Source organism: Perna viridis, chromosome 5, assembly GCF_037379345.1.
Source record: "Perna viridis isolate PV_CMFRI_1.1 ecotype Kerala chromosome 5, ASM3737934v1, whole genome shotgun sequence".
In the NCBI taxonomy this organism is placed as follows: domain Eukaryota; kingdom Metazoa; phylum Mollusca; class Bivalvia; order Mytilida; family Mytilidae; genus Perna; species Perna viridis.
This window is the reverse complement of record NC_142449.1, coordinates 42,846,074-42,864,077: the sequence shown is the minus strand read 5'-3', so window position 1 is coordinate 42,864,077 and position 18,004 is coordinate 42,846,074. Positions and strand designations below refer to the sequence as shown.

At 30.1% G+C, this 18,004-nt stretch overlaps 1 protein-coding gene across 3 annotated transcripts in view; it reads left to right on the top strand.

The window, feature by feature from the left end:
- LOC148617804 (brother of CDO-like) overlaps positions 1-18,004 on the top strand; it is an 82,963-nt gene that overhangs the window by 16,149 nt on the left and 48,810 nt on the right. For 2 of the 3 annotated variants that reach the window (XM_088585374.1, XM_088585372.1), the window contains exons 2-3: positions 4,962-5,002; positions 11,915-11,986. The gene's annotated coding sequence lies outside the window, so the exon portion shown is untranslated. Of the gene's footprint in view, positions 1-4,961; positions 5,003-11,914; positions 11,987-13,001; positions 13,253-18,004 lie in introns of those variants that run through there. The other variant, XM_088585373.1, reaches the window with a different exon arrangement.

The window sequence follows — 18,004 nt, the reverse complement described above, 5'->3', positions numbered from 1 at the left end:
TTCAGACTTGGTTCAAATCTCTTCCGTGGAGCTTAGTGAACATTTCCTTGTTTGTATGAAATGATACATAAAATCCTGCAAATAATGGATGTCTCATGTGCATAAGATATGTTATTTTTGTTGAATCACACCAGTAAATATCTTTCCTTTATAATACATTTCTCTTTATAGGATGTGTTTCCACCATATTTCTTGGTTCCTTGCACATGCTTTGTCAACTGAAAACATTGACCAAAAACCATGTGAAAATTAATGTCAATATGTTACAAAAGTATCCTATCTTTTTCTCTGTAACTTGTAAAGTTTCTCCAAATCATAAGGACGATTTGTCATGATGAAAACCTAAGTTTAACTCCTTTTTGTATGTTTCCTTCTTTTGTATCTCTGCTAACCACATCGGTGACCAAGTGCAAATTGTCGAGTCACAAGCACCAGGAGATTTCGCACACGCTTTGTGTTTCCTTAACACTCCATTGCAGAACATTTTTCCGGATGTTTGTCAAATTGTATGGAAGTCTTTGGTTTGAAAACGTCGTTTATGTCTAGAATTAATTAATTTCTATTGAAATTCTATTTTCAGTTTGTTTTTCATATTTATTTTCCAAACAAGTGCACTTCTCTAGCAAACAATAAGTTTTTTTGTGTTAAGAAGAAAACGCTAAAATAAATTTCCAAACAAAGGAACTAGAGTGTCATGTAATAGTTTTGAAGAAAGATTTTTTGTGATGAACATTTATGTTTTTTTTCAATGGTTGATTTGTTGGTATTTGGGCCTCTTAAAAAAATCTTTTTTTTTCACTATCCGCAGGGGGTACTAGTTGAAATATTACCTCTAATAATATTATGTTATTTTGTACAGCTGTATTGTAATACTTGTATTTCGTATTGTCAAAATTACTTAAAAACTATTGGTAAAAATAATTTAAACAGTAGTTGGAGATCATACAAATATTTTATCGAAATGGTACTTGAACATTTATTTGACTTTAAGTTTTGGGTAAACAGAGGGGTAATGATATACCCCATAAGTACATTAAAAGATGGCGGTGAGGTTATAAAACAAACATTTTTCTAACCTCCATTGCTAAAATAAATTTATCTTCACTTGAAGGATTAATAAAAATTTAGTAAACGAGATTTTAAGGTGTTTGGAGAGCAATTGAGAAATGTTAGTTTACATATTCTGAGAGATTTAGATACATTAAAGACATCTGATTTGTTTTGCATTTGAAACCAATATTTCATCATTTTATTTTCGAATTTAGAAATATCAAGTTGTTGTATTTTATATGACTCATAAGTTTGAATTAAGGGAAGTAACTCCAAGAAAAAATCAATTGCAGTAGTGTGTAAGGTATGTAAAAATATGTTATTTTTTAATAATATTTAGTTATCATTTATTTAGTGTCTGACTAGGATACTAGAGAATGATCTCTTAATAGTTGAAATGGTCTGGTGTAGCCTTATTTCAACTCTCTATTTTTAAAATTGAAAAAAAAAGGTTAGGAGCTAAATTTTGCTGAATTATTCTTGAAAAATGCAGTTTTGACAGTGGTCTTGAACAAAAACAGGCCAACAAATTGTGAAATGCAGAAATACAGTTGTTTTGAAATGTCAACAGTAAGGAAATTTTACCAAACACGTCACAGGAACTGAAGACACGAGAGTAATTCATTCGTGCCATCTTTTTACTTCATGAATAACAGAGTATAATGTTAGATCACTAATCATGGAATGGCAAACTGTAGATTCAATCTTCCCATTGAAGAATATATAATTATATGCAATTTTTAAATGGTATAATTATATATCTTACAATATTTTAGCCTTGAGGAAGAAATTTATTCTGTCAGTTGTGTATGAAATTCTAGACTTGTCTAATTTATCGTTCTTAAGAAAGTCAACGAAGACTCCAAAATTTATCAATGTATAATACTTATTATTGATATTATATCATTCAGCAATTTTTAAATGAATATTTATGCCGTGTCACTAAAAGCTTTCCTAAATGAATGTGATGATTCCATGTAAAAGTAGCACAGGCAAATGTTATAAGTGGTTTACAAGTTTACAATACATGTATTATGCCATTTTAAAATATTGAAAAAAAGTGTAAAAAAAAGGCTTTTTTTACTACAGTAATATTGCTTAGTGTTATGTATAAGGTCATGTGACCAATGTTATTTCATGTTCAGTCAGATATTGAGACCATTGATTGTTAACAAAGCTATATCTCTAACGGAGATCTAGAATCTATTGTATATGAGAGTGTCTCAATTACATTTAGAGTCGATAAATGAGTATTTAGGCTGTTTTTATGGCCATATTGACACCCGACTAAAAATACCTTCAGATGATATGCATAAAAGATTTCAATAGAAAAGGCAAGATAAGTTTTTCAAAAACGAAGACGCTTAATAAAATTGAAGTGACGTTTTTTTATGACAAATGTAATACTATCCGGTTTTAGTACAAAGGCTTGCAACTGAAAAATGTATCAGTTTGAATAGGGCGGGTGTGTTTTAACGTAATTAGTACTGTTAAATTAGCCATGGTGTCTGAACTTCAATCGGACATCTTTTCAAATTTTAGCAATTGTCTTTTTTAAGGTGTCTTTAAATTGCATACTCAAAGATGTGTTAAATTTCATGGGTCAATATTTTGTATGAATGTATTTGTATACCAGTCAACTTTGATATTTCAGTCCTAGACACTAAATATATATCTTTCTTGGTTCAAATTGCAAATCATTTGTTGCTATGGAGATGTATCATAATGGGGAATAACTCCTCAGTGCTTAGGAATAGTTATATACATGTATTGGTAAGGATTAAAATTTTGGTTTAAATTTCTTTAATGGGTATCAGTTTGTCATAAGCTCTGACAAAGTTTTTATTTATAAACCTACAAAAAGTTCTTTAGAAACCCCCTTTTCAGTATTAACTGGCGACCATTTTACATGTTCATGCTGGGCCTAATAAATATCATAACATAGGAGAGATAATGTATTTAATTTTTTGGATGAAAGATCTGAGAATATCATAATTTGTGAACAACATGAAAAATGTCATCTAGTTCAGGTTCCTGTAGAATTTCATCAATTCCATGTCAAGTAAATTAGTTTGTATTTTAGCCATCTGTCTAATCAATTCAAGTGACCACAAAAGAATCATTTCGGTGGCCTAAATGTTGTCCAATTTTGGAGGTTTTTTACGAGGTTATTTTTCTTGATCAGGATACTTTATTGAAAGTTTTAAGGATACGCCTTGAAGCCCTGTTTTAAATTTCCTGCTTTTTTCAATGATTGAATTCTTGGGCATTGTCCATTTTTTCGTTTGAAGTTCAGTGCTCACAACAATAAATGTTAAAATTATTCTATTCAATATAAATTTTCACAAAATTAGATTATTTATGGATGCCAAATTTTCTTCAGAAAAGGCAGTTAAGATAGATTGATGATAAATTAAACCTACCTGACCCCAAAATCTTTAAACCTCTGAGCCCTAAACTTCAGTCTCATTTTAATCGATTTCTGAACAAAAGAACAAACTGTAAAAACTTAGAATATAAATTATCATTCCAGGTGTCCAAAAAATTGATGAAAGATTTTCATATCATTTTAAAATTATTCCATATTGTGGCCAAAAATAAAAAATTGTCATTTTGAATTGCTTTTATTTGCTGTCTGTGACTGGGTAATGTGTCTTGTCATTTACTCAACTCTTTTTTTCCTGTTATGGAACCTAACTTCACCCACCGTTGTATTAAAGTTAAAAATGGAGAACAAAAAATGCTATTCATATTGTCAACATACTTAGCCGGTGTCACCTGTTTCAGAGTGATTAGAATATGATGTGCATAGAAAACCTTTTACCTGTAGATTGGTCGACATTAATCTTGAACTCCATTGTAACAGGCACACACTCCATTAGGAAGAGAAAAATGACTTTAGTATAAAAAAAACAATGTATTTGCTTGACAGTCACTTTAGTCATTGTCAAAAAAATATCTCATTTAAGTTTCACTTTCAATTTAAACTGAGGCTGACATATTATTGGAAGACTACAGTCTACTTGGTGCAGTATTACCTATAAATTTGCTAACTCTATCGAAGAGGAAAATCGTTTTTCTGCAGCGTTGGGTTTTGTGTATAAATATCGAAGAAGGGGGAGGGAAGTGTAGTACAATGGGAGGAAATGTTTGACAACATGATGTAATGTTTCATGTTAGTTTTTGTGTCATTTTGTTACAAATTAGGTTAAGAATGTGGAAGATTCAAGTGAAATTTTTTTAATTATGAATAGTCCCTCCTGTTTACAAGTACTTACTCACTTGTAGGTATGTTTACAAGAGATAACAATTCTAAGGCCACTGTAGGAATTTGTTGGAGAGGAAGTACCTGTATCAGTTACATGTATAAGGGGGGTGGTTAGTATTATTAATGAAAAACTTTGTTATATAATCTTAGTGCTAAATTGGTTGTATATTAGTTTTGTTTTAGGTTTTTGTTGCTTCTGAGTGCCCCTTGAACACAGTCTTGTAGCTCTTTGGGATGGAGATTATTTTTGGGGAGAAAAAAATACCTTTTTTATGGCCACCTATTTGTAACAGTCAGAAAAAGGAGACATTTTATATTCAAATGTTGATAGCTGTTTTTTTTTAGGGAAGTCCAAGTTATTCATTTGATGTTGTTGGTTTATAATTGTTATTTTATGTTATTTGTTGTGTTTGTCTGTTTTCCATGTCTGGTCTTTGTCCATGAATTACATTCTTTTGATTTCCACTACAATCTTGGTTCCCTTGCTTACTCTTTAAATGTCTTGTAAAGCAAGAAATTTCTGCCCAGATATCTAAGGTGTCAAAAAACTGCATTGTACATTTAATAGGAATTATTGGAAGAAATGAAAAACTTCTCTTTTATGTAAGACAAGTCAAATGAATTTATTTTTTTTCTGTTTCAGATCTGGGAGTAGACCCAGACTTCTACAGAGGCTTGTTAAAAGTAAGTTGAATGCAGTATGTAAATTTTCAAAATGATAGGAACAAATACAAGTAAATTGAAGATCTTAGTAATTAACAAAACAAAAACATTAATGAAATAATTCAAAGACAACAACATGCAACATAGCCCAACAAGTACAAAAGTTCTGTAAACTACAACAATATTGATAAAAGGTGGCACTATGAACAGAAGAAAGTGGATTTTCTTGTTAAAGTGTTAGTCTTTGTATGAATCAGGTAAATAGAATGGAAAGAGTAATCAAGGAAATCAACATTATAGCGGTAATCAAAAGAATGTAATCCAGGGACAAAGACCAGACATGGAAAACAGACATACACAAAAAGTAACTAAAATAATACATACAAAGTAACAAAAGCAAATGAACAACTCTACTATAAACTGGGAGCATGGACCAGGTGCATCGGTAGGGTAAGCATCCTCTGCCGTTTTGAGTTTAATTTTACTATTTGCACCTTCAAAATCGAAAATAAAAGCCAAGATTTTCCAGATCATTTTGGTAAAGTGAGTTATTTTATTGAAATACACTGTAAATGAACATTTTAAGGGCAGATAAATCTGTCAAAAACTTCAATTTTCTACTAACATCCAATTGAAATTTATCGGAGCAAATCCAGAGATGCAGAAATCAAATAATGGTCTTTTCAAATAGAGTAAACATCTTTGAGTGAAATTATATTGTTAGATTGATGGGAATTTGACATGCATGTTTCTGATTTTGCCAATTTTTTGCCTGATTTTTAAAAATACTTACACTTAATGATACATTTTATGATAAGGATTATTATTTTGAATATTTACACAAGATTTTAGAGACAGTTGTCCCAATAATGTATGAGAAAATTGTCTCTTGTCCTTGTTTAACAACTGACCATATTTGTTCTGTTGATAATGGACGTACATCACGCCATCATTAATCGTGTTTGCACCAGAAGGACATGGTAAAGGTCTCCAAAAATGACATGAATCTTCTTTGATTTTCAACCTTCTGTACTTGTGTTCTAAGTTTACAAGATACGATGACAAGGTAGTGAAATGTTGTGCGTATAATTGTTCTGTCGCTTGTCAAGACAATATTTTCTATAATTTTATAGAAATGTCAAGTTTACGAGAAAAAGTTGTACATCTTTTCTTTACAAGCTGTTGTAAGAAAATTGTAGGTCGTGTTAGTGAATTACACAAATTTTATTATAAATTTGACAAGCAAAATAATTTTAGTAGATTTGCTAGGTCATCAGTTTAAATTTTTGAAAATAATTTTCATAGGGTTTGAAATATCTTTTATCCAGATTGGCATAGAATTGAAATAGATTTTGTGACCTCCTCTCCATCACAAAACATTAACCTGCTTTTAAAGTGTTACTCTTATATATTACAAAAATGTTATGCAAATTAAGATGTATTAATCAAAATATGATAATGAAAGTTGAAATTTCTTTATTTTTAGTTTAATGATGTGAATTTTAAATTGATTTTTTACCCCTTTTTGTAGACATCCCAAAAATTGAAGTGTTATCTATCTGTTATACTAGTTAAACTTCAAATGGGGCAAAGCTTCTATATAAACAAATTTCATTATTCATGATTCTATGCACAACAATATTTCTTCAAGATGTTTTGAAACTGTACAACATGTTAATAATGGTTGAACTTGAAGAGGGCACAACATTAATAAAGCTAAATTTCTTAATGTTTTTGTTGCCTTGGAAACATAAATTATGAGAGTCAGGTGGTAACTTTATCAATTGAAGTTGATTTTATTGCATAAAACCTATATTGTGGTGCAGACAAACTCTTCTTAATGGCTTCTTGTTGAAAGATGATACTTGTGTCAGGAATGTCAAAATAGGGGGGATTTATCAAAACAAATAACCTAATAATTGACCAGTTGGATTTCAGAAGTGTGTTGTAAATGCTTTGTCTAAAGGTGATTAAAGCCAAGGTCATTTCTATGATTTTTTAGACCTGAAAATTACAAATGCAATTTGGGGAATTTTTAAAAAGAAACTTATTTAAAAAAAAATTAGTCATATTCTGAATTTTTTTTATGGACGTATTAAAAACATGCATAGCTGTAATTGCAATTTCTAGATTGATTTGTCATCTAACCTCTCAAGAGTGTTAGGAAAGACAGATATTTCTGGTTTTTTTTTTTTACTTTTCTCAGTTTTATAAACATAAAAGGGCATCCAGGAGTCAGATCTGGAAAGTGTAACAGTATTGTAATGAACATTTATTGCTAAATACTAGCAGGACATGTATTGATATCCTAATTCCAAGGATTAATTCAAATCCGATAGGGTTGGGGTTGAATCTGAATTTGTGATGGATGATAGTCTGTAGAAAATCATAGCCCAAGGAATCTCAGACTACAGTACATACTTAAGAGAGCCTTTCACTACCTTTACTGAGAGTACATGTACTTTAATAGGAAGACTGGCCGAAAGACTGATATTTATATTGAATAAAACCAAAATAGATTACTAGAATGGTGAAAGAATATGAATGAAATTGTATAATAATATTGTACATATTTAAAAAGGGTTAGCATATGCAATAGTCATTAAGGAGTTTAAATGGTATCAGATGACGAGGAATGTTACATTACCAGTGTACCATGAAATGATGGGAGTTTGTGATGTAATGCTTACCAGTCTAAGGAGCTGGGTTCCTGCTGAGCGTAGAAAAATGATGGAAACTGTCAAAATTTCTGACAAATGTGCCTGTATGTACATGTAGCTATATAATTAATGATATTTTGTGCTGGCAGGAGATGTACTGTGTGTATATCTGATGATAATCAATCTTTCCGTTTTAACCTCTCTACAAAGGTAAAAAAAATCTCATATTTAATAAACTTATATACTGGAAACATCACTGTTTTTTCTTTTTTGTTCAAATAAATTTTACTACATGCACACATATCTAAATTTTATGCCTAGACCTGATAAAGCTAACTGGCATCAGTGGCAGATTTAGAAAATTCAGAATAGAGGGACCTTTGACCGGTATGCTCCAGGGATTTCCATCGTTTTTTTTTTCTATATAACCGACCAATCCTCTTCAAGCATACTCACTTATTATTAGATCCACCTTAGAGCATATTTATTTGATATTTCAAAGGATTGAGTTAAAAACTAGAGACTTTGAGTTCTAATTTACTTTCTATAGTTAAGGACTATATCCTAGCTAGGTGTGATTTTTTATAGAAGTAATCAGACTTTCTTCCAAAATGCCCTAGCTTTATCATTTATGGTCTTTGCTTCATCTGGAATAGGAACACAGTTGTACAAATTAAAGTAATGTTTTAAAGATGTCCAGTAGTAAACTTATCTGATAAATAATGGACAGATAATGTTAAACCTGATAGTAAGGAGATGAATGAAGTTTATATGACCAGTAACTGTCAGACCCTTGTCTATCATCTCCTGCTAATCTTATTGGCTGTCAGCATATTAAGGTCAGTTAATAGATATGAGGTCAAAGGTCAAATTGTAACCTAATTGTTTGTCATAAAGATTGGTAGTTACTTACAGGTTATACTTAAAGGTTCTAGACAAGCCACTAAAATACCTATGTAAATTATTATCTTGTAATATTTCCTGTCTGTATCTGTGCTTCAGGGGCTACAATCTACAACATTTTTTTTTACTCTGATACCCATATATACTTCAACATTTGGTGATTTTTAAATGATTAGTGTTTTTACTTATGAATTGTTTCAAGTTAGGTATATTATCTTACAATTTATTTTTAAAAGATAATTCTTTCTTTTTTTCAATATGAGATATTTCTGTTCCAGACTAGGAGGAATGCTTGATTGTGTGATAGAAACCATTCAATATTAACTTATCCAAAACTGGAGCCAACTAATGAATATTTTGGCTTCATATATATTTGAAATATTTATTTGAACAACTGTTTTAGTCAGTATATTGTAAAATTTACTAGATTTTTCATTAAGAAGCTAATATACACCCATACAAAAAGTAATTTCTGGCAGATTTTTTCCAATTTATCAAGCAAAAAAAACAGATTGTCGGTTATAAATGATATATACTGTGGTCATAAATCTCACATCTAAAATATAAAGAAAAAAAATTACCTTCAAATGAAAACTGGATTATTTATTTCCAACGTCTGCTAGTTTATTTAAAATGTCAGTTGCTTTCTGTTAAGCATCAATCATTTTTTCTTTGCATTCTGAAAATGTCATCAATATAATGTCAATTTTGTTGTGAATGTGCGTAATTCTGTCGAAAAATTGGCATTTGAAAATCATACATTTGTATTTAATTCTGTTTACAATATGGCAAACTAGTTATCGAGGTAATTCTCATGTTATCATAATTTTTTTCCACCAATTTTTGCCTCTTTAAGCATAGTTTGTTTTCATTATGTCATAGCATAGCATTCCTATGTTTTCCCTCTTTGTGGTAACATTTCCTTGATGACAGTGTTCTTGGAAAATCTTTCAACCTTGCAAATATAAACAAAGATATACGTTATGTAAGTACTGGGTTCAAAATGTTTATAGTTGTTAAGGGCTTGATGCACTGAACATATCAACATTTGAAAATCAGAAGAAATGGTAGAGTGTGGATGGCCTATTTTCTGTATTTATGCATTTATAAAGATGTCCCTGGTTTGTTATTTTTCATAAAACAGTGGGGAAATATATTTTTTTCAATTTTCATATAAACGACTATTTCCACAACTGAACTATTAGTTTGTACATGTATGGCCTCTTGGCTCTTTTTCTGTAAAAGCAAGGGCTATTGAAAAAGCTAAATATATTGACCCCAGTGTTTTTTTTTGTTTTTTTTTTGTTTTTGTTTTTGTTTTTTTGTTTTTTGTTTTTTTGAAGTTGTATAAGGAAAGTTGCCTAATCAATTCCCCTTTGTTTTTAAATTCTTTGAATCAATGAAGCTGTATTGTGTACTTTAAAAAAGTTTATTTTCATCATGTTGAAATATGATGAACACTTTCAAGTATTTTGGAACATTCAGTGATAGATTGAAATTTATGTATAGCCTGTTACAATGTTTGTCATGAATATTGCCGATGGAAGTTTATGGTGTTATAATTGCATCATTTAGTTCAGTTCCTACGGCAATTCTCTCACTCCATACATCATATCTGTCACTCTAGAAATTATCTGATTACTGGCCAAAGGGAGATAACTCTAATATTATGAAATGACTATTTGAAATCAATATGCATGTCGAGATGAACTGCAGCTGAAATACCTAGTATTATGAAAATATGTCACGAAACTTATTCAAATGAAAATTAAAATAATATAATCTTCAACGGGTAAAGTAGATATTCTTCAGTGAACTGAATATCCAAATGTGGACTTTATATTTGAGTAGTTTATGACCATCCACCTATTAGCTATTTCCCTAGTGTCAGAAGTAAGTATGTAAACAAATTTTAATTTAATGCTTAACTATAATGTACTGGTACATCTATATTTCAAACTACAAACACTTGAAACCGTAAGTTTGGGTATATGCTCATATTTAAGAGGGATCTTCTTTACTCAGTCTTACTCAGTTTTTTAAAATAGATTTTCATCGTTTTTCTCCTTATCTGTAAAATTTCCTTTTTCATCAATCTTCAGCAGAAGTCTTCTATAGACATCTATTGCTTAGATACAGGAAAACTATTAATTCATTCTTGAATTATGAAAAAATGAATGAATGAATTATTTACATTCCATTTAACAGTTACAATAATAATCTTCACAAGTTCATTTTACATGTAATTGAAAAATCAGAGAATTTGTAACAGAACAGGCTAGGAAATACCTCTATGATAACCCAAATATTACATAACTTGTAAGTGCAGACTTGTTTTATCTGCTTAGATAGCCTTTCATTGTTACCATGTATTGGATTTCATAGCTTTTATGTGAAAACAATGCAAATATGCAAAATGCAGATAATTGTATGTAGGGAGAATCGTGGTTGATTAAAGATCTATTTAATGAAACTAATCTTAGTATTGTGACACAATGTTGTAAAAACTCCTCTAACAGAATGCATATGAAATGAAGGAAACACTTAAATTCTTTATTGTTTCACACTCCAGTGATTATGAATGTGGTTTCGTCCAACCATGGAGAAATATTTGCACCTCAACATAAGCTACTGATACTCATTTCTTGTCAGTTATTTGACCTGTTGAAGTTAACAAAAACTTGTGAACAATACCCCAAACAGAATTTAATGGGGTGCTCTGTGGGGTATGTTGTTGTTTGTGATGAAGAATGTTTATGAATTTTATTTGAAAAATTGATTTATGACTAAAAAAAATGATACATTGCACTTTTACTTAAACTTGGACTGTGTTTTTTTTTCTCATTAAGTGCTTGTTGCAATTGGTCATTTGCACTAAGAAAACAAGAAAAAGTACATGGATACTGAAAAAATTGGTTGGAAAAGGAAAGAATATGTTTGGAAGAATAATCATAAAAAACTACAATGTATATTGTAAGAAAAAAGGTCATGAAACAATAAACATTGAATTGTCGACTAAATGATATTTAGTGTATGAACTCTAACTATTGTTGTTGTTGCCACTGGGATCAAAACTGATGCTAAATAACAGACTGATTTGAAGGGTTTGTTTTGACAAAGTTTGGTTCCAAAAAGCTGAATATATCAGATGTCTCTGAAATTCATTCTCTAAGACTTTTTAACCCAATTTTGTTACTATCTTTAGAAAATTTATAGATCATCTTTTTGGTTAAGGGATTATTCTCTTTTAACAATAGTTTTGATGCTTCAGGTTCATCTTCTGAAATATGGCATATGTAAAACCTGATTTTTATTTTTGCATGCAGGTTGTTTAAAATGATTGGTAACATTTTCTGAATTTCTTTTTCAGGAACCATTTAACAGCTCTAAGAAACAGAATTTGAATTTAAAAGCATACAAGATTTAAAAAAGAAGGAGTGAGGTAAGGACTTTATATATCAATCTCAGAATATGCCCTGTTTTTTCTATAATTCAATCAGTAATAAGATTGGATTATAGAAAAAAAGGGCATATTCTGAGATTGATGATTATGATTATGATCTATGATTAAACCCTTTCCTGGCTTTTCTTGTTAGACTCTAAAAAACCAGCAGCCCTTTTCACAAAAAATCGTAAGAGTAAAATTAGTCTTAAGTTGTGACGTCATAATAATTAACTCTATTATGACTTCATGATTTTTTGTGAAAAGGACCGCAGAATAACAGCGTGATAAATAAACAAAAGAATCAAAATTAAAAACAAAATATTTTGAATTGATAGATTACTGGTACAGTTTCACAGATTTTTCTTCTCAATCAGTTTAAAGTAGAGGAGTTTACATCAAATTTTGGACAATTCTTCATTGTTTTTGAGTATGAACTGATGTTTGAACTAACAGAAAGCACAAATAAAGGTAAATGTTGCTAAATACAAAAGAAAAAGCATTAAAATGGCAATGAAATACGTAGGCAAAATATTGATTATGGTGAAGGTATCTAACAATTTTGCATCAAATATCCAACTTTTTCACTTTTTTGAAGTTCCTTCACTTCAAGGTTTAATGTTTGCAGCTGTTAGACAGATACTCAATACTGCACAAAAACCTTCAATTATAAAAATGCTACAATTTTTTTTTATATAAGGCCATTTAGACAAAAAAAATTCTGATAAAAAAAGTTCCTTTAATAAAAAAAATTTACATTAGAACTTCACTTCCTCTGCTACTATCCACCAGTAGTGGTATTCCATATGAAAACCTTTAATTGAATATCTTACCCTATTCCCTAAGGAAAATCAATTAAAAAAATCAACTAATTTCCTGATTTCATGGTTTATTGAGAATTTTCCCCAATGGCTGGCCTCTCAGATGTCAGTCATCATGTTTGAAGGTAATGGCTTTGGGAGTAAACACGTGGTCTTGTAAGCTTTTGAATGGATTGTATTCGCTATGTCTTAAACCAAGCGTAAAAATCTTGTGTATCAGTAGTGTGTGGAGAGAAATGTTTTTACAGCATGAATGTAGAATAAACTTCTAGTAAAAATGCTCGTGTTAAACTTACAAACATGCATTCTGTACTAGTTGGAGGCTAAGTCTAATTTAGTTTTCATTATGTAGGAATTTTAACGTGTTTTGGAATTATTTTGTTTATTTGTTTTGGATATTTAATGGTGGATTTATTACCTGATTTTTTTTACCTTGTGTGGAAAGGTGAGTTTTGTGTACATCTCTCTTGTTGATATTTTTTTTTATTGTATTTGGGGACAGAGCGATTATATTTCTAGCTTTAATCTATGAAATGCAAACTTTCTTTGTCCGTCTTCTGATTTGTATTTGAACAGGTATAAAGATGACATGTAATTCAATGATTGTAAGCATTTAATGTATCTAAATAAAATTTCAAATGTTTGCTATGGCATTTAATTATCAAGTATCTTGTCGAAAGGTATTTATTATGATTTTAATGGTTAATCATAGTTTAGGAATATATACAAAGTTTACATTCTTAATATGCTAGAGTAGGGAATGTTGTTAACCTAATTAGATTTATGTAAATATTGTCCTATATATGATAGTTTCAACCAAATTTTGATCATGCTGAAAAGTAATTTTGAGTGACATTAATTTGTTTATATAAAATTTTGTAATTCTGAACATATTTACTACAATTTGCAGATATATATAAATATGCTTGTAAACAAAACTGAATTTCAGGATTTTAAATGTATTTAGTATTTATTAGGAAGGATAGTAATTATTTTGTATATTTACTAAGAAAATCGCCATGAAAACTTAATTCTGTCATAATGTTGAGTGCAAAAGAAATGTTAAAGAACCAAAAAGCTTGTAGACCACTTTAAGAATATTTTTGCAAATTTATAAAGATGAACACAGTCAGAACACAGTGATTTTTTATGTGTATAAAATAAAACCTGGCACATTAGCTGTTTCTTTGGAATATGATCCTTGCTGTTGCTGTGTACATTTTTTAATAAAAATCATGACCTTATTATTATCTAGGAATAAAAAAAAAACTTTTAACACATTTTTTGTCAACTGACATTACATAAAATACATAAGACATTGTAACATTTAAACCTACTGGAACAGACAAAAAGATATTTTAAATTATCATACCATCTTCATAGCATTACTTTTATATCATTATAAAGGTGATAAAGCAAAGTCTATGAGATATGTTTTTCTCTTTTTTCTGATATGAAATTACTTTAACCTCGCAGACTTGCCCTTTCTGGTTTACATGCTTTTTAAAAGGTTTTGGCTATTAGTAGAATTTACATTAACATTGTAGTGTTGTGGCAGAAGAAGTAGGTCCATAAATAAGCCACATGACATTATAACTTGTCATGAATTGTTAGGTCACCACAAGTCCTCAAAAACATGGTTTTTGGTTGTTCTGAAGTTCAAACATGTGCTCTATTACATATTTTCATTAATTAAATTTAAGGAAATTTTAAAAGTATAAGTTATTAATCAAGGTAATAAAAAAAACTGACAGCTGCATTTAAAGACCTCTGTTTTAAAAGCAATTTCTCTGAAAAATAAAACAATTTTAAGTCAATTAAAAGCTGGTTGTTGATTTTTTTCCAATTGATTACATCCATACATGGCTTGGGAAACATTCTTTGAATTCTGTTTATTTTTTAAGTTTTTTTTTTTTCTGCTGTATTGTGTTCAGCTAACTTAGTTGATTTATACAGAGTTATGAAATCTTCTGTAAAATAGAAGAATGGCTGAAATATTCCTACAAATTGTCCAGTTTTCAATTCCATTTGTTAAACTTTGAAGATCTTCACAATTTTCACTGGACTCTATCAAAGGTCATAAATGTAAGGGAGCTAACTCTTCCATTTAAATTAGAAGAAAGAGATATATTTTGTTGCATTCTTTTTTCATGAGCCATGCTAATGTATTATCTAGGAAATTAATTCTGTGTTAGGGTCTATGGTAAGGTCAAAATGGAGAAATTGCTATCCACCATGTCATTAATTCCCGCACTTATCTTGTCACGATATATGTGAAACTTAATAAATTGTTTGCAAAAAATACATCTTTCCTTCTTCATGGGGTTTTAAATTTAGATTTAAATGTTATTTATTTGTGAAAATATGAAAATTTGATATCTTAAGACATTTGGGATGTCATGTGCTTATTGATGACTTTTTTGCTTTCGATAAAATGCCAATTTCTATCCCAGTTAGACACAATTCTCAACTCTCAATAAAACCATATATCTTTTCATTGTGTACATGACAAAATGAGAAATTTTCTCCTGACTTTTGAAAGAGTTTCGTATTTCTCAGTTAGGCTGAAATCTCAAAACATTAATTATGGTATTATTCTGTTGTATGAAGGGTTTCGATGTCGAGTCTCATCAAAAAGCACTGTCATTGTGAATTCATGTGTGTAGCTATTTAATGTGAATAGTGTGTCACCAAAACTTGCCTTTTGTTGTTAAAACTTTTGGTCACTGTGTGTAGTGATACTTTTAAGATTTTGACAAATATGTCAATTTGGACCTAACTAGAATAAGGATACAGTCAAACTTCTGAAATTTTTTAGACGTCTTATTTCATTCAATTCACCTTAGTCTGCCCCATACACAACAGGATAGCAATGTGCTTGTGTTCCAATTAAAAAGAAAATTTCTAGATGCTGTTTGGTAAATTTTAAAACTTCTGCAAACTCATAGCCAATGGCCCCACCTTGAAAAAAATTTAGACAAGGGCTGCAGGTTTCAATGTTTTAAATATTTCTTTTTAATGAAAACATCCCCACCTGCAATAACAAAATAATACAGGTTCATGAAGATAAAATATGGTAATATATATTTCTTAAACAATTTAAAAAGGATTGTAACCTTATCCTCGCTAATATACTTATAGCATTAGAATGAGATTGCCTGGGGATAACAAATTTCTGTGGCATTAAAAAGGACATTTATTATAAATACTGTAAAAATGACCAGTGGCGACATGTCGTGAATAAAATCTGTAACAAATATGATTTATCCCTCTGCATTCCTTTATAGTAAGATTTTGTCACTATTCAATTATGAAATATTTTCTTTTAGGATATAGTAGCACCTATTGTGCCAGTTTATTAATATAGTTGGTCAGGAGGAAAAAGAGATAATGTGTCTTTGTTGTGCCACAACTTTGTGAAAATAATCTGGGATATTATCCCCTGGGGAGTTTTCATAAAGGATTTAAGTAGTGAGACACCTGGATTTAAAATTTTGAAACTGTCTTCTTCTTATTTTCTGGTCAATGCATGATAGTTTAAATAATCTGTGTCCTTCAGTAATTACATGTACTTATCTTAATAATTCTGTAAAAAATTTACATTCTTACAGAGTGATCATAGGTCTTTACTAATGTGTTGACTTAAAAACTGGACATGTTCATCTAAAAATTGTCTTCGGGATCAGATTTTGGACAACTTTCATAACACAGTGAAACCCACCGTAACCATATCCTTTTGTTCAGCGTAGGATGGAAATGGTTTACCAAGGTTCATAATACATTGAAACTGTATGTAGGGACTTATAGAAGTGTCTGGTTTAGACAGGTTTTCAATTTATTTAGGATTCAGTTTAGGTAGATTTTACTGTTCACCCCATTTGAAATGGTTTAATGATGTTCATTCATGTTTTATTTGTATCATTCAAAAGTAACTTCCCTCTTGAGAAACTGGCTGAAAAGTTTTGGAAATTTTTGAAGATGATCAAAAATTCATTGCCTGTTCAAGCAAAGTGTAGAATCAATATCATTTATCAACAGCTTTTCTTTCTTTCTTTCTTCTACAATCATTTTGTTTCATCAGGAATTTTCTAATTTAAGTTGAATGTTAAGCCCTTAATTGTTTTGATTTCTGACATTTATACAGTTACCTCCCTTGTTATTTACCAACTTTTAATTAGATTTTGAATGGTATGTGAGAACACAAAAACTTGCACCTTTCGAGTTTTAGGTCAAGCATATAAATAAATTGTTTATCATGAGAAAGTAATTACATTATCAGCAGAATTTATACATTATCTTTTTGTTAAGGTAACAAGAGGTTTCAAAGGATAGGAGTGGATTATTGTTGAGAGTGAAAGTATTTATTCATAGCCTCTTTATGTGCCTAGATGGTACTACAAAATATAGTGACATCTGTCTGAACCAACCCTGAATAAACCAGAAATTACTGTAAACCAGACATCTATTAGAGTTCCTTCATATCAGATTCAATATGTTCAATACCTTTGTAAACTGAACACCTGCCTCACTAGAACAAATCTCCCTGTCATAAAGGGATTGGTTTTGAAAGGTTTCACTGTAGTATATACAGTACTTAAGTCGATCCATGCAACAAAAATCTGTCACCGATCAGTTTCTGATCAGTCATCAATCTGTCAGACCGATCCATTAAACCGTTGATCGCATCACGTGACCGTAGAGTGGTCAATATATTTTACAGTTTCCTTGCTTTTCTTTGACAATTTTACATATATTTACATAATGCAATAGATTTTAACATTTCACATTTGTTTTATTTTTAACAGATCATACGTCATTTTACATAATAAAACTGCGATCAGATCAGTCATCGGTTATCGATCAGTTAGCGGTCATTTTTCCGTCAAATCATTTTTCGGATTGTTCAAGGACTATATATTTGATCCTGTCTAAACCAGTATTGTGGAATATGAAATTCTTTGGTTTAGGCAGATTTAGAATACATTCAAACTGCTTTGAATTCTAAGAAGTGATGAATTAGGCTGTTTTTAGTTTATTTTGGGTCCTGTTTAAGCAGGTTGTACTGTAAATTGATAGGAATTATGTCTAAAACACAGTGACTAGTACAGAGGATTGATAAACAACATGTCAAAAAAAAATCCTTCATTTTTTTTAAGCTCATATCTGTCCTTCATTAGGTACACAAATTATGTCCATT